This window comes from Urocampus carinirostris, chromosome 10 (genome assembly GCF_059441175.1).
Source record: "Urocampus carinirostris isolate Australia breed hairy pipefish chromosome 10, RoL_Ucar_1.0, whole genome shotgun sequence".
NCBI classification, from domain to species: Eukaryota; Metazoa; Chordata; class Actinopteri; order Syngnathiformes; family Syngnathidae; genus Urocampus; species Urocampus carinirostris.
Genome location: NC_142358.1, coordinates 41,706,200 through 41,730,053, shown reverse-complemented (window position 1 = coordinate 41,730,053; position 23,854 = coordinate 41,706,200). Strand labels below are relative to the sequence as shown.

At 40.4% G+C, this 23,854-nt stretch overlaps 1 protein-coding gene across 5 annotated transcripts in view; it reads right to left on the bottom strand.

Moving 5' to 3' along the window:
- Positions 1 to 23,854, bottom strand: part of LOC148358967 (leucine-rich repeat and fibronectin type III domain-containing protein 1-like protein) — a 397,907-nt gene that overhangs the window by 250,878 nt on the left and 123,175 nt on the right. For all 5 annotated transcript variants that reach the window (XM_088345841.1, XM_088345842.1, XM_088345845.1 and 2 more), the window contains exon 2: positions 17,957 to 18,024. The gene's annotated coding sequence lies outside the window, so the exon portion shown is untranslated. The remainder of the gene's footprint in view (positions 1 to 17,956; positions 18,025 to 23,854) is intronic.

Here is a 23,854-nt window from a genome sequence, read left to right as displayed (position 1 = left end):
TCCCGTCTGTTTCATCCTGTTTTGATTTCGGTTACCGGTCTCCAGTGTCTGGTATCATGCCCGTCATTCTCGTCCTGTCTGATATCTGTCTCCAGTCTCCTACATCTGTTATCAATCCTTTCAATCCCTTTCTGTCCGGTATCGGCTCGTGTAACTGGTATCGATCTCGTTGGTATCTTGCTTTCTGTTGTTCCACGCCAGACTTCTGTCTTTCTTCTTTCACCCAGGGATCGCAGAATCACTGGCGGTTTGTATTAACGTGCAAGACTTCCCCATCTCCCGTAAAATAAAAGCTTGTGTGAGAAACGTCACGCATTTGGGTTCTCCTGCTGTTCCGGTTCTTGACATTAATATGGTCTGGATAGTAATAATCATAAACTTTTAATTTTTCTTAACTGTTGTGAAGTGTGCACTGCAAACTCAAGCATTTTGATGAGTGCCTCGGTCCAATCTTTTTGCTCTAATGCAATTACCACAAATCTTTTTTTTTTTCCTTTCTTTTTTTTTATGAACTAGCAGAAACAAAAGATGGGTTCCATCAGTGTGTTGACTAGTGCGAAGAATTCTTCTGCCTCCAGCTAAGACCGTGATGTCACACGTGACGCAAACTATGAAAGGGTCTATTTGTCCCCGGCCTGATGAGTCACATCACGCATGCTAAAATCTCTTATTTGCATATACTCCCTCCTGAACACACCAAATCAGCTGTGCTGCAATATTCCTCATTTGACAGCTGCACCGATCAGTTCCCTTTGTTATTTTTGATCAACGTCTGCACCACCTGTTTGTGTTGTAAATTTTGTGTTCATCAGTTTATTTTATCGGGCGATTTAGATATGTTTTTAAGCTATTTTCAGGGTTGGGTAGGGTTACTTTAACTTGATTACTTTCAATGACTTTTGGATTACTCCAATACCAAATATGCTAATAAAAGACAAAATAAACTACATATGAATAAAATGATGACTCACAACACGTGATAAGCTATCTCTCCTGGCTTTGATCTCTTTGATCTCCGGCAAAACGAACGTAAATTGCGACAGAAACTAGGGTTGGGTAGGGTTACTTTAACTGGATTACTTTCAATGACTTTTGGATGACTCCAATACCAAATATGCTAATACAAGACAAAAGAAACTAAATAGGAATAAAATGATGACTCACAACACGTGGTAAGCTTTTTCTCCTGGCTTTGATCTCTTTGATCTCCGGCAAAACGAACATCAAATGCAACAGAAACAAAATGAAAATCAATCCAAACAGCTTGCCAACATCATTTTTGCCGTTCCATGTGTTCCGTTACTCCCCAAGCCTGCACAAAATTTAGTACTGTAAATTCCGGACTATAAGCCGCTACTTTTTTCCCAAACTTTCAACCCTGCGGCTTATTCAGTGATGTTATTAGTTACAACTGTATCCAATCTCCTCATTATGAATAAGCTGTAAACTGCTGTCTGTTCATTGTCTTGAGAGTTTTATCGTGTCAAGGAAAAAAGTCGATAATATTAGTAAAAAGTCCGTGATGTGGTAGAACAGCATGTGTGAGATTGTAGTTAACCCGTTCGAGGGAAGACTCTTCAGGTGGAGACTAATATATTAGCTATGATCATAACATTAGTTTGTCAATCAAGACTGTGTGTGTGTGTGTGTGTGTTGTGATTCAGAGAGACCATATAATGCATGCTAAGTTGAAAAGCCAAGTGATTAGCTATTACCATAACATCAGTTTGTTAATTCGGTTCTAAAACAGGAGTCTACACGTGTCCATTTACAAGCTTCATTAACATTTGTATCGTTGTAAGGAATCAACATCCATCCTGTGTTAAACATTTCCTACTCCAATGTTTAAGCTTTGACAGCGGATGACCATCGGCTCCAAATATCAGTTATTGGACACTTCCTAATACCGTAAATTCCGGACTATAAGCCGCTATTTTTTTCCCAAACCTTCAACCCTGCGGCTTATTCAGTGATGCGGCCAATTTATGTAATTTTTCGACTGCAACTTCTTAGCTTGTGCACAATTTAAATTAGCGTAGACATATCCTCATCATGATCTCAGTAAGACGAGAGCGGTTTACCGTGACTGCTACATGTACGGTATGTTTTTTTTAACAGACCGGTTAACCATATTGCGAGCATGTTGCTAGTAGCGTTTTGCTACCCTTCACAGGCACGGTTTGGGATGAAAGTTATAATATTATAATTAAAGCTTTGAAAACTCTCTTGGTGTACCATCTTTCTTTGTAAATATGTGTAACCGATGTATAATATGTATTTGCAACTGTATATTTTTGTAATGTATTTATTTTAGAGACTTATTGTGATATGTTTTCTACGAGCGAATCAAAAAGAAGAGGCGGAGCAAACGCGGGCTGACGGGAAGTGGGGTAAAGCTGAGTTAAATATGTTTGTTGTTGCAGCGGACAATTTTCTTTGTAAATATGTGTAACCGATGTATAATATGTATTTGCACCTGTATATTGTTGTAAGGGCAGCACGGCGGCGCAGTGGTTAGCGCTTGTGCGGCACAGTTCATGTCATGGGAACCTGTCGTGGGTTCAAATCCAGCTCCAGACTTCCTGTGCGGAGTTTGTATGTTCTCCCCGTGCTTGCGTGGGTTTCCTCCGGGCACTCCGGTTTCCTCCCACGTTCCAAAAACATGCATTTCAGGTGAATTGGCCGGTCCAAAATTGTCCCTAGGTGTGAATGAGCGAATGAGTTGTCTGTCCCTGTGTGCCCTGCGATTGGCTGGCAACCAGTTCAGGGTGTCCCCTGCCCACTGCCCGGAGATGGCTGGGATGGGCTCCAGCCCCCCCGCGACCCTAATGAGGATAAGCGGTACGGCTAATGAGATGAGATGAGATATTTTTGTAATGTATTTATTTGAGACACTTATTCTGATACGTTTTGCGAATTAAAAAAGAGGGGCGGAGCAAACGCGGGCTGACGGGAAGTGGGGTAAAGGTGAGTGAGACCTGTTGTCGCGGCGGACAATAGTGGATATATATTTTCCCCACCCTTACCTTTGGAAATATAGACTTTTTTTCCTTGGATTAGTTTCAACGGGTACCCGGACTCTGCGGGTCTGCATCAAACCTTAAGTACTGGTATCATTTTCTATTTTTGCCGGCTGTGGTTTTTGGACTGTGTACTTTATATTCAGTTTATATTCACTCAAGGCTGGGTTTGGGCTAATTTTGTGATTGTGTATATGTTTTGATGTGGGCGCATGCGGCTTATATACAGGTGCGGCTGGTGTAAGTACAAAATCAGTTTCCCTCTTAAAATGTGGTGGGTGCGGCTTATAATCAGGTGCGCTCTATAGTCCGGAATTTACGGTAATTTGATTCATATTTAGTTTCTTTTGTCTTTTATTAGCATATTTGGTATTGGAGTAATCCAAAAGGAATCGAAAGTAATCCAGTTAAAGTAACCCCACCCAACCCTAGGTATTTTCAATGAGCATCTCATAACTTCTGCTATGATTAATTTCGGCGATTGGGCGCCAGGCTTCAGGATTAGATAGGCACAAATATAAAGACATCATAAGCAAAGCAAAATCAACGTTAGGTCCATGCTCCTTTGATCAGGCTGAGTGTGCTCAGACATTTAATTAGGAAGCCTGGGCGCACAATATGTAGATCAGTAAAGAATTCCCAAGATGGCTCGCCCTGAGACGAACACGTCTTACTGATTTTGCCTTTTTATGTTGTCTGTTTCTACATTTTTTGACATTTTTTACAGGCATGGGTATATAATAGTGATAGAGATGTGGCAAGGGGATTTAAACGTTTACAACTCTTATATAATGTCTAAAAAATGGCTACTTTAGGAAACTCCTAAACTTACCTTTAGAAAAATGTGTAAAATCAGTGTCTGAAATAAACTCCAGTTGGGCCTACAGACCCTAATGGGGTTAAAATCATCTATCAGGGGGTCCACAATGCAATATCTGAGATGGAGTAATTGTCGCGGTTGCCATGGTGCCCAATTGGCCCAGCCCGTGTGATGCCAGCTGCGGCTCGTTGACAGATAACCGATCCTTCTATTCAAGCTCAGTGCTCTCAATCATCTGTGGTCAGTCTGTCAATGAACCTCTGCCCTGCACGTGGGTTTTGACTCGGTCCTGTATCCTGTTGGTATATCCCTTCCGGTATTGTTCCCGTTTATTTTGCCCTGTTTAATATCGGTTTCCAGTTTTCTTCCCCTCTAGTTTGTCCTGTTTAATTTCGATATCCTGTTTTGATATCAATTCTGTCTGTCCCGTTGTTTAATGTCGGTTTCCAGTTTCGTTCCCGTCTAGTTTGTCTTGTTTAATTTTGATACCCTGTTTTGATATCAATCATGTTAGTCCCGTTGTCTAATATCGGTTTCCAGTTTTGTTCCCGTCTTGTTTGTCCTGTTTAATTTCCATATCCTGATTTGATATCAATCATGTCTGCCCCGTTGTCTAATATCGGTTTCCAGTTCCATTCCCGTCTTGTTCGTCCTGTTTAATTTTGTTATCCTGTTTTGATATCAATCCTGTCTGCCCCGTCCTGTCCGGTATTGACCCCATCTGTCCGATATCAACTCGGACAATATCCTCTTTTGATATCAATTATGTCCGTCCCGTTGTTTAATATCGGTTTCCAGTTTCGTTCCCGTCCAGTTTGTCCTGTTTGATTTCGATATCCTGTTTTGATATCAATTCCGTCTGTCCCGTTGTCTAATATCGATTTCCAGTTTTGTTTCCCGTCTAGTTCGTCCTGTTTAATTTTGATACCCTGTTTTGATATCAGTCCTGTCTGCCCCGTTGTCTAAAATCGGTTTCCAGTTTTGTTACCGTCTAGTTCGTCCTGTTTAATTTTGATACCCTGTTTTGATATCAGTCCTGTCTGCCCCGTTGTCTAAAATCGGTTTCCAGTTTTGTTACCGTCTAGTTCGTCCTGTTTAATTTTGATACCCTGTTTTGATATCAATCCTGTCTGCCCCATCCTGTCCGGTATTGACCCCATCTGTCCATATCAACTCGGACAATAGGAATCGATCTCTGGCTCCGGCTGCCTAACATGTATGACTTCCCATTTCCCGTAAAATAAAAACCTTCACGCGTTTGGGTCCTGATCCTATTCTGGTTCATGACAGTAAAGTTGATTTTTATCTTAAGGTGAGTTGTCTTTTGTGCCTGTTTGAATGAAATAATACTGAAAGAGCCATCGTAAAATAGTGCTTTATTTTTCTGATCACATAAGAATATTTTTGTTAGCTTATCAGGTTGAATGAAGTTCACTAAACCATATGCATCATTTATAATGTTTCCAATATCCGATCAGTCCGGCCTCTCGGGTTGTAGCATCGTTTCTTATTCCGTCCTTCCCTCTATTTCACTTTGACAGCCCTGACCTACACCATCATCCGTATATGATGGATAAATAGACCGACTGCCTTTTAAGTACTAACTAATATTTCCGGCCTGACATTTGAATGTCACAAAATAACACAAGGATTCTTAACCTCAGTTAGTGGCAACGGAGCCGCACGCCGAAACCTGTCATATTAAAATGTACCGTATTTTCCGCACTATAGGGCGCACCGGGTTATCGGGCGCACCCACAAAAAAATAGTTTTTGGTCCTATATCTTCCATAGATAAGGCGCACCGGATGATAAGGCGCGAAAATGGGAACGTGGACAAAACAGTCAGATGGTTCAGTCCAATTTATTACCCCCTTAACATTCCCAAAGCTTGCAAAGAAGCAAATACGTGTCTCAGACACGTACGGATGCGGTGTCCGTACGATGTCACTCAAATGCATCGTTTCGAATATCATTCGGAAGGTTAAAGTCTTGGGATTCAAGAAATGCCAACCATTCCTTAGTTTCTATTTTCTTTTTCGCTGGCAACTTTACTGTGCATATGACAATAAACACTTGGAATTGAGTTGAATTCACGCAACTCATCACAGCAACATCAAGATCGTTCTAAAACAAGATACCGGGAAAATATAAAGCCGCATAGCTCACCGAAGTTCTCACGTTCATTAATGATACGCAATCATGGTCTTCTTACAACCGTGATTGAAATAAATCCAGGAGAGTAAAATATTTACAAATACAGACTAATGAAACATGTTTCTTTATGGCGTACTTTAGCAAGCTTGCTATTAAGTCATCTTTTTCGGCCAATTGCAGGGTTTGTTTCGGCCCTCTAGCCTATCCGAGGCTCCGAATAACTTCAGCCAATAGCGATCGATTTAACGGATGGTTGACACATCTTTTTCGGCCAATTGCAGGGTTTGTTTAGGCCCTCTAGCCAATCCGAGGCTCCGAATAACTTTAGCCAATAGCGATCGATTCAAATGATGATTGACGCATTGGTTAGCCAATGAAACGCCGGTATATAAATCCCAGCATACGCCGCGGACTACTCCACGTTCGGGGGAAAATCGAGTCGGCGGCTGTTGCATAAGTTGCGAGACCTTGCGGATTAATATTGAGCCATATATAAGGCGCACTGTATTATAAGGCGCATGGTCAGCTTTTGAAAAAAATTAAGACTTTTAGGTGCGCCTTATAGTGCGGAAAATACGGTAAGTTTCAAAGCCTGGGTGGATGTGACAGCTTGGCATAAAGAGATTTCCCAAGGGCATTTTCCTCAAATTGGAGGAGTTGTCTTTAATATGTTGTTTTGGTAAATATAAGGTAGGGAAATATATATATATATATTTACGCATAAACACAGCCAATGAGTCACAGCTGTCCTTCACTCCAAACAAACATATGTAAATAACTTTATAACAGGGGTTGGGAACCTATGGCTTGCGGGCCATAGGTGGCTCTTTTTGTGAGTAGATCCGGCTCAGATACAAAACTTAGACCAAGGAAATGTTCTCTATGTCGTTTAATCTTTGACATTTCAGAGCAGGTGAGGCCGGAACAAAACGTATAAGTGTAGAGGTACAGTCCAGTATGAATATGGTCAGGACCGGAACGGAGACGGGACCCACTCGCGTAACGTTTACCACAAGTTTTATTGAAGGAACGACGACCCACGATCCAGTTTGCGCTCTCGTACTCGGCTTGTGATCCGAACACGGGAGTGGATCTTCCGTGGCGAGCGATGCCGGGACTGGGAGAGCAAGATGTGGTCGGGGTCGGAAGCGAGTCGCAAGCCGGGACGGGAGAGCAGACTTGGTCGGGATCAAAGACGGATCGTAACTCGGGACGGGAGAGCAGACGTGGTCGAGATCCAAACAGGTCATAGCCGGAGACAAGCGTGAGAAAAAAACGGGAAAGGCGGGAGTCAGGGTCGAAAAAAGGCTTGCCCTGTATAAACAGAGGTTCGCAGACAGACTAACAACAGGGGATTGACAGGACTGGGTTTAAGTAAGGACAGGGAGCCAATCAGAGCCCGCAGCGGTTGGCGCCAAAAGAGCGGGTCAGTAACTGGGACAGGAGAGCAAAAACGTGGTCGGGGTCGGAAGCGAGTCGGAAGCCAGAAAAGGAGAGAAAACGTAGTCGGGGACAAATAAAGGTCAGAAGCCAGGACGGGAGAGCAGACGTGGTCAGGATCAAAAACGGGGCGAAGCCAGGGACGGACGGGAGCAAAAAACTGGAGTCAGGGTTGAAAAAGGCTTGCCTCGTGTTCACTGAGGTTCGCAGATGGACTGACAAAAGGGGAATGGGTTCAAATACTGATCGGGAGCCAATCAGAACCTGCGGCAGTTGGCGCCAAATGAGCGGGCACAGGTGAGTAACATGACACACATATATATATATATATATATATATATACATATATATATATATGGAACATTTTTAACTATATTTTACAGTCAAGGTGTCACACCAACAGACCCTTTTTTGTCTGTAAATCCCTCAATAATCCTTCATATGGAAGGATTATTTCAGTGTTGAGTCACTTTATGATAAAAACCCACAGAGAAACGAGCGTGCATAATTGGTGGATGAATGTAGGTCGTGTTTGGTTAATGGAGTCAGATAACTCATTCAAACAATTTGGTAATCGCTACATTTTGATAGTTAATTCCCAACAACTCCTTTCCCTTCTCCCCAAAACTGGTGAGAAACGTTACGCAAGTGGGTCCTGTCCTGACACACCTTCATGTTATTGAGCCCTGAAAAATGACTCACCTCCAGTGTTCCTGCACATTCTCAACGCACAAGAAAATCTAGCCAGCGCACAAAAACGAGGGCTCAAAATTACTAATCAAGAAGCGATTTAAGTCAGAGTTACAGTGCATGAAGGTCAAAATACACGGGTTCGCCTGACGCTGTGTCCCGAATGCGATATTTTGAAGTTGAGTCGAAGTCAAACGAAGTTGAGTAAAGTAAGTAGAGAACTGGCTTCTTCGGCTCGGCTCACTAAAAGGAACCGGCTCTTTCGGGTCCAAAACGGCTCTTCAGCTTGTTTTTGCTTCTTTAATCCCAACATGACCAAATATTATGTAAAATTATGCACAAAATGACTTAAAGGAAGGGGGGATATAACAAAAAAGAAAAAAAATACCAAAATGAAAAAGTGAAAACCTGAGAAAAAAAGAAACAAAAAGAAGATAAAAAAAGAAGGACAAATTTTGAAAAAAGCCAGAAAAACAAGAAAAGAACAAAATTTAGGAAAAAAGTAAATAGAGAACAAAAAGAAAAAAAGTAACAAAAAAGTAGAAAAAAACACAGAAAAAAAAGGAAAAAGTTTGTGTTGCATTCAAATCATTTCCGATTATATCAAGTGAGTCAGTGTCCTGCGACTGGCTGCCAACCAGTTCAGGGTGTCCCTTGCCCAATGCCCGATGATTGCTGGGACGGGCTCCAGCACCCCCGCGACCCTACTGAGGATAAGCGGTGCAGCTGATGAGATGAGATCAAGTGAATCTTGATGCCAACATTGTACTTCCACTAAAAATGTGATTAAGTACAGTTGTGTATCTTGCAACCGACTAAATAAGCCCCCAAAAATGTGAATATTATGCGACAAACTATATCAGGAAATAAAAAGAAATGGACATCTTGTGAAAGAATTGTAAGAACAAACGACGTTTTTAGGCCATACAACTTTTGCATGAGTACAAGAGAAAAATAATTTTGCATTGCCGGAAACTCAGCAAAATGTAACTTGATGTCAAGTTTTGGACATCTTTGATAATGACTTAGTTGCCACACTTGGGATGGCCGTTGCCCACTGTTGTTTCAAGCGTTGCTCACCCACTTTGTGTGAACGCTCAGACTCGTAAGAAAAATTCCAGGGAACATTGCTCGTCATTGAGTATTGTGACAGACCTCTACCCATACAAAACAAACACAGAGCAGGCCATAAAGTGTTCAAGGACAAAATATTTCTTTGCAAATGTTTACTTCTCGATACAACAAGTTTAAAGTGACATTTGCTGCAGAAAATGATGAATTCGAATGCGGACCATTTTCTCGGTTGGGAATGGAAAATAACGGAGGTTTTTTTTTGAGCAATATGTATGTGGATGGGTGACGCAAAAAAAAAATGAGGGGAGAAATGGAGGAAGCAGAAGGATGCCAAAGAAAAAGCCTCCCCCGTGCCGCTTCGAATGAGATCAATCACTGTCACTTGGTAATACCCGTTTTCACACAAAATGAGGGAAGACGTAAAGTATATGAGGTGTGACTTAGTGTGGGTTTTAGTCTACTATGCACAAAAACCAGGGTTGGGTAGGGTTACTTTAACTCGATTACTTTCAATGACTTTGGGATGACTCCAATACCAAATATGCTCATAAAAGACAAAAGAAACTAAATATGAAAAAATGATGACTCACAACACGTGGTAAGCTTTCTCTCCTGGCTTTGATCTCCGGCAAAACTCACATCAAATGCAAGGTTGGGTAGGGTAACTTTAACTGGATTACTCTCAATGACTTTGGGATGACTCCAATACCAAATATGCTCATAAAAGACAAAAAAAAAACTAAATATGAATCCAATGATGACTCACAACACGTGGTAAGCTTTCTCTCCTGGCTTTGATCTCTTTGATCTCCGGCAAAACGTACATAAAATGCGACAGAAACTAAATGAAAACAAATCCAAACAGCTTGCCGACATCATTTTTCCCGTTCCATGTGTTCCGTTACTGCCCAAGCCTGCACAAAATTGAGTCATTTTAGGGTAAATACACATGGACATTACCAAGAAATGGATATGGAGTGTATCATCTAAGTGTTTGTTTGCAAGTTCTTAATATTGCACAAGCCAAGAAGTATAAAGGCTCCACTGCTTCTGTCACGGTTCCTATTAGCCCCGCCCGTGTGGCGCCAGCTGCGGCTCGTCGACAGATTGGCTCTCCGTCTGTTTGAGCTCAGTGCTCTCACTCTTCCTTTGTCAGTCAGTCAACGAACATCTGCCCCGCAAGACGTGGGTTTTAACTCTGTCCGGTTTCCTGCCTGCGTTTCCTGTCCGGTATCGTTTCAGTCTATGTTGTTCCTGTTTATTATTATCTCCAGTTTCCGTTACCGTATAGTTTGTCCTGTTTATTTTTGATATTCTGTTTTGATATCGATTGGTATCGATCCCATCGACCTTTGGCTTCCTGTCTTTCCACGCCAGACTGCTGCCTAACATGCATGACCCCCCATTTCCCGTAAAATAGAAGGCTTGTGTGAGACACGTTACGCGTTTGGGTTCTGATCCAGTTCCGGTTTATGACAGCTTCCACACCTTCGTATACACGTTTCCTTCTATTGCTTCTAGTCTGAGTTTTTTTAAGCAGTTTTAAAAGTTTATATATGAGAATAAACTGTAATTTGTAGATAGTTACTATCAGAGTAATGCACTATTTTCTGGGATTCAGTACTCTGTGAGGGCAAAGTAACTAGCAACTGTAACCAATTACTGTTTTTCAGTTTTTCATCACTGCATATAACACAAAGAGTTATATTTATGTATGCGAGCCCACTCGAAGCAAAACACCAAATCCTTTTTAAATAAAAACATGGAAAGAAACCTTGTAGGTGTAGAGGAAGATCCTAGGTAGGAAGTGTTTTCATGTCGATCCACGAGGGACTACTGTTGGAATTATATACATATATTTATCCTACAGTTGACATTAATATGTTATAAGTGTTCTCAGCCCTTTTTGTAGTGTTTTCAGTTTGTAAGCTGTTCTTCAAGGCCATGAGTTGTTTTTTGTACAGTCTGTCTCACATACCAATGGATGCACCCTGACCTGAAATAATCTGTGCATGCCATAACTCAAGCCTTGAAAGAAGAAAGGAGGAGAGAGGCCAGCTATGATCATCGGGTGGAAAGCAGGCCGTGCGAAAGAAGATTAATTAACTCTGCGTAGCAACAGTGCGAACCTTAAGAAGGGAGAGATGGGAGATTTCTTTAGAGTGAGCGAGGAGATTTGTAACAGCCCGGTCTCCGCCGCTCTCATTATAATGATTAATAAAATAACTAATTCTCAATGACCGATTCTCTATGTCTTCTTTCATTTCAGAGCGTTTTATTAAAAATGTTGGGGACTTAAACCTAACAACTACGCCGGTGTAGGAAGTCGTGGTCCAACTAAAGATCCGAGATCCATTTCAATCGATGTCTACGGTTTTGACATGAAATCAAAGGATCATTTTTGTTATGTTTTTTTATAACCCAACATCTGGGTTGCATGGGTATTTCTCATATCGTGTGATCATGGCAAGCCAATTAAATGAGGAAACCATCTGCATAATTTAATTAACACGTATGAATCTATTTTGTCAAATATATCAAGAAGTAAGGGGACAATGCATACCATTGTGATGGCATTATCGTACAAGAAACCTACAGTAGAGGTCGGTGATACTGGGAATATTGATTTTGATCCCAAAAAAAACGAATGAATACAGTCTAGTCAAATATATCAAAAAGTAAGGGGACAATGCATACCATTGTGATGGCATTATCGTACAAGAAAGCTCTATGACTGTGGCACTACGGCTATGCTTTAAAAGGAACATCACAACAATGTTTTGCTTACAATAGTTACAATTCTGAAGAAAAATAAACAGATAGACCTACAGTAGAGGTCGGCGATACTGGGAATATTGATTCTGATCCAAAAAAAAAGAATGAATACAGTCTAGTCAAATATATCAAGAAGTATGGGATAATGCATACCATTGTGATGGCATTATCGCACAAGAAACCTACAGTAGAGGTCGGCGATACTGGGAATATTGATTCTGATCCAAAAAAAAAGAATAAATACAGTCTAGTCAAATATATCAAGAAGTATGTGGATAATGCATACCATTGTGATGGCATTATCGTACAAGAAAGCTCTATGACTGTGGCACTACGGCTATGCTTTAAAAGGAACATCAACACAATGTTTTGCTTACAATAGTTAAAATTCTGAAGAAAAATAAACAGGTAGACGTTAAGTAGAGGTCGGCGATACTGGGAATATTGATTTTGATCCAAAAAACGAATAAATACAGTCTAGTCAAACATATCAAGAAGTATGGGGACAATGCATACCATTGTGATGGCATTATCATACAATAAACCTACAGTAGAGGTCGGCGATACTGGGAATATTGATTTTGATCCAAAAAAAACGAATAAATACAGTCTAGTCAAATATATCAAGAAGTATGGGGATAATGCGTACCATTGTGATGGCATTATCGTACAAGAAAGCTCTATGACTGTGGCACTACGGCTATGCTTTAAGAGGAACATCAACACAATGTTTTGCTTACAATAGTTAAAATTCTGAAGAAAAATAAACAGGTAAACCTTTAGTAGAGGTCGGCGATACTGGGAATATTGATTTTGATAAAAAAAAAGAAGAAGAAATACAGTCTAGTCAAATATATCAAGAAGTATGGGGACAATGCATACCATTGTGATGGCATTATCGTACAAGAAACCTACAGTAGAGGTCGGCGATACTGGGAATATTGATTTTGATCCCAAAAAAACGAATAAATACAGTCTAGTCAAATATATCAAGAAGTGCGGGGACAATGCATACCATTGTGATGGCATTATCGTACAAGAAAGCTCTATGACTGTGGCACTACGGCTATGCTTTAAGAGGAACATCAACACAATGTTTTGCTTACAATAGTTAAAATTCTGAAGAAAAATAAACAGGTAAACGTTTAGTAGAGGTCGGCGATACTGGGAATATTGATTCTGATCCAAATAAACGAATAAATACAGTCTAGTCAAATATACCAAGAAGTAAGGGGACAATGCATACCATTGTGATGGCATTATCACACAAGAAAGCTCCATGACTGTGGCACTATGGCTACGCTTTAAAAGGAACATCACAACAACGTTTTGCTTACAGTAATTAAAATGCCGGAGAAAAACAAACAGGTAGATGTTCAGTAGAGGTTGGCGCTACTGGGAATATTGATTTTGATAAAAAAAAAAAAAAAAAAAAAAACACAGTCTAGTATCAGCCGATGTTGATACAATACCAGTATTTTCTGCTAGGGAATCGCACGCTCATTGAATAATTTATTTCCCCTCTGGGTAAGTTCATAATAATTATGATAATCACAGCACAACAATGTAAGGAAAGATGAATAGTTTATATGAAAAAAACAATCTGTAGAGTTTAGAGTATGCACTACAGCAACTGTTGCAGTACAAATGAAGAGTCAAACCAAAGATAGTCAAAACAAGAGTCAAACCTAAAAAACAAAACTATAACAATGTAACATGACAACTAATCCTCCTCCATTACACACTACAGTGGAACTATGCTAGTTCGTGGTTCCACTTTTGCGGGTTCAGAGCGGGTCTAAAAAATTATTGCGTATCATTATTGAACGTGAGAACTTAGGTGAGCTATGCGGCTTTATATTTTCCCGGTTTCTTGTTTTAGAACGATCTTGATGTTGCTGTGATGGGTCTTTTTTTAAATTAAACCCAATTCCAAGTGTTTATTGTCATATGCACAGTAAGGTTGCGAGCGAAAAAGAAAATAGAAACTAAGGAATGGTTGGCATTTCTTGAATCCCAAGACTTTAACCTTCCGAACGATATTTGAAACAATGCATTTGAGTGACATCGTACGGACACCGCATCCGCACGTGTTCTCGACACGTATTTGCGTCTTTGCAAGCTTTGGGAATGTTAAGGGGGTAATCAGTTGGACTGAATCATCTGACTGTTTTGTCCACGTTCCCATTGTAGCGCCTAATAATCCGTTGCGCCTTATGTATGGAAGATATAGGACCAAAAACTATTTTTGGGGGTGCGCCCTATAACCCGGTGCGCCCTATAGTGCGGAAAATACGGTAGTCCTAATTTGCGGCACATGTACATTCCATATGCTCTGTGAATTTTTGCCATTCAATAATATTAATGCATGCTTTCCGTGACACCGAATTCAGTTTAATTACAACCCTGCAGAAGACTGCAGTCTCCGTTCCTGTGCACTTGGGTCTTATTAATACAATTCAACTGCTTATGACCTATTCCATAATTGAGGTACCCGGTAGAGCATATTAAAATAGGAGCGCTTCTGTGAAAGCAAAGAAGTGGGCTAGCTGTTTTTTTTTTTTTCCGAGAAAGTCGGAAGACTGATTACCGTAAATTCCGGACTATAAGCCGCTACTTTTTTCCCAAACTTTCAACCCTGCGGCTTATTCACTGATGCAGCCAAATTTATATCATTTTTTTTAACGGTCGCTAGCGGGGCTCGAGTACAAAAGGTAAGATTTAGACCGGTGGAATATATGCGCCGAGGAAGACTGCAACTTATTGGCTTGTGCATGAATTAAATTAGCGTAAACATACCCTCATCATGCAAAATACAAAACGAAAGGCACATGACGCAGCACATGAGGAATATGAGGACGGTTTACCGTGATTTTTACAAGCACGGTATGTTTTTTTTTACCAGACCCGTTTAGTGTGTTGCGAGCGTGTTGCTAGCGGGTTTTGGAATAAGGGAGTGTGGGACGACGTCTATATGACGAAGTTTCTTTCTGACACTGAGGAAGAAGACTTTGATGGCTTCAGTTCTAAGGAGGAAGATGAGTACGGTTTACCGTGATTTTTACAAGTACGGTATGTTTTTTGTGAGCGTGTTGCTAGCGTGTTGCTACCATTAACTGTCCTGTCACAGGCACCGTTTGGAATGGAAGTTATATTATTATTATTAAAGCTTTGGAAACTCTCTGGGTGTACCGTCTTTCTTTGTAAATATGTGTAACCATGTATAATATGTACTTGCAACTGTATATTTTGTAGTGTATTATTTGCATTTTTTTAGACACTTATTAGGATATGTTTTGCACAGGCGAATAAAAAAGAAGGGGCGGAACAAACACGGGGTGACAGGAAGTGGGGTAAAGGTGAGGAACAGACAGACCTGTTTTTGGACGCGGCAGACAATGGTGGATAGATATTTTTCCCACCCTTACGTTTGGAAATATACACTTTTTTACTTGGATTACTTTCAACGGGACCCGGACTCTGCAGGTCTGCATCAAACCTTAAGTACCGGTATCATTTTCCGTTCATTTTGCCAGTTGTGATTTTTGGACTGTGTACTTTAATGAAGGACATTTAGTTTCAATCGCGGGACTTAAAGTCGGGTTTGGGTTCGCATGCGGCTTATATACAGGTGCGGCTTGTGTGAGTACAAAATCGGTTTTCCTCTTGAAATGTGGTGGGTGCGGCTTATAATCAGGTGTGCTCTATAGTCCGGAATTTACGGTATGTATGATGGTAAACACGTGTGAATCTTGATGAACATGAAGGCGCTTTACGTATTCGAGGACATTTCTATCATCGGTGGATGAATGTTTTGAAAATAAAATAGTATGTTCACATGAAATAGGATCCTGAAGTCTATCGTCAAGAAATTCCGTTTAAAGTATCACCCAGGAGCAGCCGAAGGTCTTGATAATGTTTTCATTTTGTATCCATACGTATATACTGTTTTTTTTTTGTCAGTCTTTCTGTGCGTCTGCCAACCTTAAAAACAAGAAATCTTAGTTTAAAAGTTCAAATACGACCCGCTATATTTGACAGACAAGTACATTGGTTACTCTAGATGTGAAAAAAACTGACTGCAGCGCCTAGGGTTTTGTTGTAGCAGCATTTTTTTCAGGAAAAACATTCTTCTCTTTTCCATGACCAAACAAAATGTAGCTTCAACACAACACCTTGCAGGCAGTAAGAGGGTTTGACTTAGTATATGAAAAATGCCAAAAAGACATTCCACTACCCCAGGACAGATTGACTTAGCACACCATATTTCACAGGAAGTAAGATATTGACCCAAGAAAGGGGAAGGACCCCAAAAACTTTTTGGGCATTAATGTTTTTTCTGACTCGGTAAGCTTTCACAGAAAGACATTATACTCTAATAGGCCCAAACCACTTTGTCCAGGTTTACAAGATTTCATAAGCATCCTGGCAGGTCATTCTAGAGGTGAAAACCCCAACAAATAAACTAACTTTTGGTCTTGCCGTTTCAGCAGGTTTTGACCGAAAGAAATTACTCTTTTCCAGGTCAGAACAACATTTAATTTAAACACAATGTATTTTATTCAGTTAGAGGGTTTAACTTAGTGAGTGAAAATGCCAAAAAGACATTCAACAAATAAACTGACTTTGAACTTTTGGTTTTGCCGTTTCAGCAGGTTTTGACAGAAACAAATTATTTTCTCAGGCAGTTAGAGGGTTTATCTTAGTATGTGAAAAATGCCCAAAAAAGACATTCCACTACCCCAGGACAGAATGACTTAGCATACTAACACTATATTTCACAGGAAGTAAGATATTGACCCCAGAAAGAGAAGGCACACAAAAAAGCTTACTGGGCATTTTTGTTTTTTCTGACTCAGGAAGCTTTCACAGAAAGACATTATACTTTATTAGGTCCAAACCAGTTTGTCCAGGTTTACAAGATTTCTAAAGCAATCAGGTAGGTCTTTCTAGAGGTGAAAACACCAGCAAATAAACGGACTCAGCACGTTTAGTTTTGCCGTTTCAGCAGGTTTTGACAAAAAGAATTTACTCTTTTCCAGGACAGAACATCATTTGATGTCAACACAATGTCCTTCAGGCAGTTAGAAGGTTTACCTTAGTATGTGAAAAATGCCAAAAAAGACATTCCACTACCCCAGGACAGAACAACATTGCATACTCTCACCATATTTCAACAGGAAGTGAGATGTTGACCCCAGAAACGGAAGGGGCCCAAAAAGCATATATGGCATTTTTGGCTCTTCTGACTCAGAAGCTTTCACAGAAAGACAATCTACTCTAATAAGCCTAAACCAGTTTATCCAGGTTTACAATATTTTACAAGCAATCAGGTAGGTCCTTCTAGAGGTGAAAACGCTAACAAATAAACTGACTCTGCACTTTTGGTTTTGCCATTTCAGCAGGTTTTGACAGAAATAAATTACTCTTTTCTCAGGGAGTTAGAGAGTTTACCTTAGTATGTGAAACATGCCAAAAAAGACATTCCACTACCCCAGGACAGAACAACATTGCTTACTATCACGATATTTCAACAGGAAGTAAGATGTTGACCCCAGAAAGGGAAGGGGCCCAAAAAGCTTATATGGCATTTTTGGCTTTCACAGAAAGACATTCTACTCTAATAGACCTGAACCAGTTTGTCCAGGTTTACAATATCTTACAAGCAATCAGGTAGGTCATTCTAGAGGTGAAAACACCAACAAATAAACTGACTGTGTATTTTTGGTTTTACGGTTTCAGCAGTTTTTATACCGAAAGAAATGACTCTTTCTCATGTCAGAACCAATTTCAATTTCAAACACAATGTCTTGCAGTTCGTTAGAAGTAATGGCCTTAGTGTTAAAACTACTCCCATAAAGGTTGACACGGCACTTTTGGTTTTGCTGACTCAACAGAAAGACATTCAACTCTCCAAGGCCAGAACAACATTGCCTATCAAAGCCATTTTTTACTCTTTTTAATAATCAAATCTTACATACCTGTAGCATAAGACCACCAAACTTCCGGTTAAGGTAGACTTTTCATGTCAACTTCTTGCGTCTCAACTCTGAAAAGAACGAAATGTTGATTATTGGTCCATCTAAATTCCGTGATTTGTTCTCAAAAACAGCTCTCATCATTGACAGATGTAATATCACCCAGAGTGACTCAGTCAAAATCTGTCCTTTCAAACATAGATTAAGATTTCTATTAGAACAGCTTTTTTCCAGCTTCGCAACATTGCTAAAATTCGTCCTATGCTGTCAGATGCGGAGATTATAATTCTCGCATTTGTTACTTCCCGTCTCAATGTCTGTAATGCCCTACTCTCCGGTCTCCCGAAGTCCAAAATCAAGAGCTTTTAGCTGGTACAAAATGCTGCAGCGAGGTTTTTAACTAAGACAGGAAAGTTTGATCACATGACCCTGATTTTAGCTAACCTGCATTGGCTCCCTGTTAGCCTAAGTTGTGATTTTAAGGTTCTGTTGGTATTATACAAAATCTTGCATGGACTTGCTCCCTCATATCTTTCAAATTTAATTTTCCACTAAGTTCCTGTCTGGAGCCTTCACTCTGAAAATGCTGGTCCTCTCGTGATTCCAAGAGCCAAGAAGAAATCCCCAGGTTCAAGAGTGTTCTTCATTCGGGCCCCGGTGCGGTGGAATGCTATTCCCCCTGAGATTCGACACACTTTTCTACACACTATTCTATAGCAAATGAATAACCTATATTTTATGTTGACAATATCTGTGTATTATTTGCCCTCATGTAGGTTTTAGATGAGGGGATAGTGTCATAATAGTCTGTAATAATAGTTCGAAATAGTCTTTGATCTGTGCAGCCCATTGAGACTCCTCGTGATTAAGGGCTATATAAATTATAGATGACTTGATTTGACATGTTTTTGAGTTTCCCCTTGCCCTCATGTAGGTTTTAGATCAGGGGATGGTGTCATAAAAGTCTGTGGTTTGCAATAATCTCTGGTCTCTGCAGCCATTTGAGACTGTCACCTCTCAAGGTTTCTTCATTTTCCTCATGTTGGGGTTTTTGAATTTGTCCTTGTAATCATGTAGGTTTTAGATCAGGCGATGGTGTCATAACAGTTTGTAGTTTGTAATAGTCCGTGGAGGCCCTTGAGACTGTCCCTTCTCAAGGTTTCTTCATTTTCCTCATGTTGAAGTTTTTGAGTTTTTCCTTGCCCTCATGTCGGTTTTAGATCAGGTGATGGGATCATAATAGTCTGTAGTCTGTGCTAGTCATTGGTCTGTGCAGCCGTTTAAGACTGTCCCTTCTCAAGGTTACTGCATTTTCCTCAAGTCGAGGTTTTTGAGTTTTCCCTTGCCCTCGTGTAGGTTTTAGATCAGGGGATGGTGTCATAATAGTCTGTGGTTTGCAATAGTCTGTGGTCTGTGCAGCCCTTGGAGACTGTCCCTTCTCAATATTTCTTCATTTTCCTCATGTCGAGGTTTTTGAGTTTTTCCTTGCCCGCATGTACTTTTAGATCAGGGGATGGTGTCATAACAGTCTGTGGTTTGCAATAGTCTGTGGTCTGTGTAGCCCTCGGAGACTGTCCCTTCTCAAGGTTACTGAATTTTCCTTATGTCGAAGTTTTTGAGTTTTCCCTTGCCCTCGTGTAGGTTTTAGATCAGGGGATGGTGTCATAATAGTATGTGGTTTGGAATAGTCTGTGGTCTGTGCAGCCCTTTGAGACTGTCCCTTCTCAAGGTTTCTTCATTTTCCTCATGTTGAGGTTTTTGAGTTTTTCCTTGCCCGCATGTACTTTTAGATCAGGGGATGGTGTCATAATAGAATGTGGTTTGCAATAGTCTGTGGTCTGTGCAGCCCTTGGAGACTGTCCCTTCTCAATATTTCTTCATTTTCCTCATGTTGAGGTTTTTGTGTTTTTCCTTGCCCTCATGTAGGTTTTAGATCAGGGGATGGTGTCATAATAGAATGTGGTTTGCAATAGTCTGTGGTCTGTGCAGCCCTTGGAGACTGTCCCTTCTCAATATTTCTTCATTTTCCTCATGTTGAGGTTTTTGTGTTTTTCCTTGCCCTCATGTAGGTTTTAGATCAGGGGATGGTGTCATAATAGAATGTGGTTTGCAATAGTCTGTGGTCTGTGCAGCCCTTGGAGACTGTCCCTTCTCAATATTTCTTCATTTTCCTCATGTTGAGGTTTTTGTGTTTTTCCTTGCCCTCATGTAGGTTTTAGATCAGGTGATGGGGTCATATTAGTCTGTAGTCTGTGCAGCCCTTTAAGACTGTCCCTTCTCAAGGTTACTGCATTGTCCTCATGTCTAGGTTTTTGAGTTTTCCCTTGCCCTCGTGTATGTTTTAGATCAGGGGATGGTGTCATGATAGTCTGTGGTTTGCAATTATCTGTGGTCTGTGTAGCCCTTGGAGACTGTCCCTTCTCAATATTTCTTCATTTTCCTCATGTTGAGGTTTTTGTGTTTTTCGTTGCCATCATTTAGGTTTTAGATCAGGGGATGGTGTCACAACAGTCTGTAGTTTTCAATAATCTGTGGTTTGTGCTGCCTTTTGAAACTGTCCCTTGTCAAGGTTTCTTCATTTTCCTCACGTTGAGGTTTTTGAGTTTTCCCTTGCCCTCGTGTAGGTTTTAGATCAGGGGATGGTGTCATTACGGTCTGTAGTTTGCAATTATCTGTGGTCTGTGTAGCCCTTGGAGACTGTCCCTTCTCAATATTTCTTCATTTTCCTCATGTCGAGGTTTTTGAGTTTTTCCTTGCCCGCATGTACTTTTAGATCAGGGGATGGTGTCATAACAGTCTGTGGTTTGCAATAGTCTGTGGTCTGTGTAGCCCTCGGAGACTGTCCCTTCTCAAGGTTACTGAATTTTCCTTATGTCGAAGTTTTTGAGTTTTCCCTTGCCCTCGTGTAGGTTTTAGATCAGGGGATGGTGTCATAATAGTATGTGGTTTGGAATAGTCTGTGGTCTGTGCAGCCCTTTGAGACTGTCCCTTCTCAAGGTTTCTTCATTTTCCTCATGTTGAGGTTTTTGAGTTTTTCCTTGCCCGCATGTACTTTTAGATCAGGGGATGGTGTCATAATAGAATGTGGTTTGCAATAGTCTGTGGTCTGTGCAGCCCTTGGAGACTGTCCCTTCTCAATATTTCTTCATTTTCCTCATGTTGAGGTTTTTGTGTTTTTCCTTGCCCTCATGTAGGTTTTAGATCAGGGGATGGTGTCATAATAGAATGTGGTTTGCAATAGTCTGTGGTCTGTGCAGCCCTTGGAGACTGTCCCTTCTCAATATTTCTTCATTTTCCTCATGTTGAGGTTTTTGTGTTTTTCCTTGCCCTCATGTAGGTTTTAGATCAGGTGATGGGGTCATATTAGTCTGTAGTCTGTGCAGCCCTTTAAGACTGTCCCTTCTCAAGGTTACTGCATTGTCCTAATGTCTAGGTTTTTGAGTTTTCCCTTGCCCTCGTGTATGTTTTAGATCAGGGGATGGTGTCATGATAGTCTGTGGTTTGCAATTATCTGTGGTCTGTGTAGCCCTTGGAGACTGTCCCTTCTCAATATTTCTTCATTTTCCTCATGTTGAGGTTTTTGTGTTTTTCGTTGCCATCATTTAGGTTTTAGATCAGGGGATGGTGTCACAACAGTCTGTAGTTTTCAATAATCTGTGGTTTGTGCTGCCTTTTGAAACTGTCCCTTGTCAAGGTTTCTTCATTTTCCTCACGTTGAGGTTTTTGAGTTTTCCCTTGCCCTCGTGTAGGTTTTAGATCAGGGGATGGTGTCATTACGGTCTGTAGTTTGCAATTATCTGTGGTCTGTGTAGCCCTTGGAGACTGTCCCTTCTCAATATTTCTTCATTTTCCTCATGTTGAGGTTTTTGTGTTTTTCCTTGCCCTCATGTAGGTTTTAGATCAGGGGATGAGCAGCCCTTTGAGACTCCTCATGATTGACAGACTTGACTTGACTTTTTATGACATTAGCCCCTTCTGCAGAAAAAAATATTTTCCTACTATGTGGCTACCCATCTAAAATGAGTTTGACACCCCTGGTCCGAGTGTTCCCAACCACTTTGCAATATTGAATATTAGCCTTTTTCTCCTGTCTCGCTAATTACCAAGAAACAGCCCTCACAGGGTATTTCTGATTAGCACAAGTGCTACAAGGTATTACAACGAGCAATATAATAAACTCATACTATAACATTTGACTATGGTCTAATGAAGTCCTATACCCTCAACACCCCTTGATGATAAACTTTAAGCTTTTGCTCATTATGTGTTGTGAAGCTTGACGGCAAGTTTTGGAAAGTCATTAGCTTTTGGCACTCCGGTGTTTATACTTTCCTGCGAGTTTTTGTACAATTATTACGCTCGAGGATAAAATCAAGCACTTTTGAAGGAATTTCAAAAGCCGATTTTCTAATTGTACTATTAAAAGAAAACTTCTGTTATATATATAATATTAAGGATCAACTGTTAAGGGTTTTTTGGGGTGATAATAATCCCGATTATTAATATTATTGTCATGATTACCTTTGGCGTCAACTGCTTCGGACTCTGATTGGCTCCCTGTCACTATTTAAACCCACTCTCTTCGTTCACCTGTTGTCAGTCCGTCTACGGACCTCAGTTTACTCTAAGCAAGGTTTTTTTGACTCTGACTCCCACCTGTTTTTGCTCCCGTCTGTTTCCCGGCTTTGAACCGTTTTTTGAGCACGTCTACTCTCCTCTCCTGGCTTTCGACTCGTTTCCGATCCCGACCACATTTTTTGCTCTCCTGACCTGTTTTTTTCTGTTCCCGACACAGCCATCGCTCGCCACAAAAGTCCCAATTTTGCGTTCAGAGCGAACTGCTTCCCGCGTCCAGCGATCACCGGATCGTGGGTGCAAACCTTTCCTTTCATCCAATTAAACGAAGAGAAACGCAAGTGGGTCCTGTCTCCATTCTGGTCTTGACAGTAAATACATTAGAATTTCAACTCAACAAACATGACTAACATTTCACTTATGCGTAATAACTGCTTTATTATGTTGTTTTTCACAATAAATAATAAAAAAAAGTAAAATCAACAAACATGACTTAAATTAGGTTGAAAACAAAACGTGCACAATTTTCTTATGACTATTTATTTAAGTTACATAAAAATGAACTTATTGTCGACTGCCAAAGTATTTGTATATAAAACGAAGATGAATAAAATTTTCAAAGAAATGTGAGTGTAAAATTATTAGTCCCAATTGAGCAGAACAAGATTGTGGTGCAAAAAGCATACTTGTCCAAAGCAAGAGAGAGGGAGAGAGAGGCTTGCCTACATCTGAGCCTAAATAACCCAGTTTTATATAACCTTTGAAGGGACATTGTGTAATATTCATCACCTCCTGGTGGTAAGAAAAAATAATTTGTTAAAAAAAAGAAAACTGAAATTAAACAGGACAAACTAGACGGGAACGAAACTGGAAACTGGTATCAGACAACGGGACAGTCAGGATTGATATTAAAACAGGGTATCGAAATTAAACAGGACATCGAAATTAAAAAGGCCAAACTAGATGGGAACGAAACTGAAAACCGATATCAAACAACGGGACAGTCAGGATTGATATTGAAACAGGGTATCGAAATTAAACAGGAAAAACTAGACGGGAACGAAACTGGAAATCGATATTAGACAACGGGACAGTCAGGTTTGATATTGAAACAGGGAATCGAAATTAAACAGGACAAACTAGACGAGAACAAAAACTGGAAACCGATATCAAACAACGGAACAGTTAGGATTGATATTGAAACAGGGTATCGAAATTAAACAGCGCAAACTAGACAGGAACGAAACTGGAAACCGATATCAAACAACGGGACAGTCAGGATTGATATTGAAACAGGGTATCGAAATTAAACAGGAAAAACTAGAC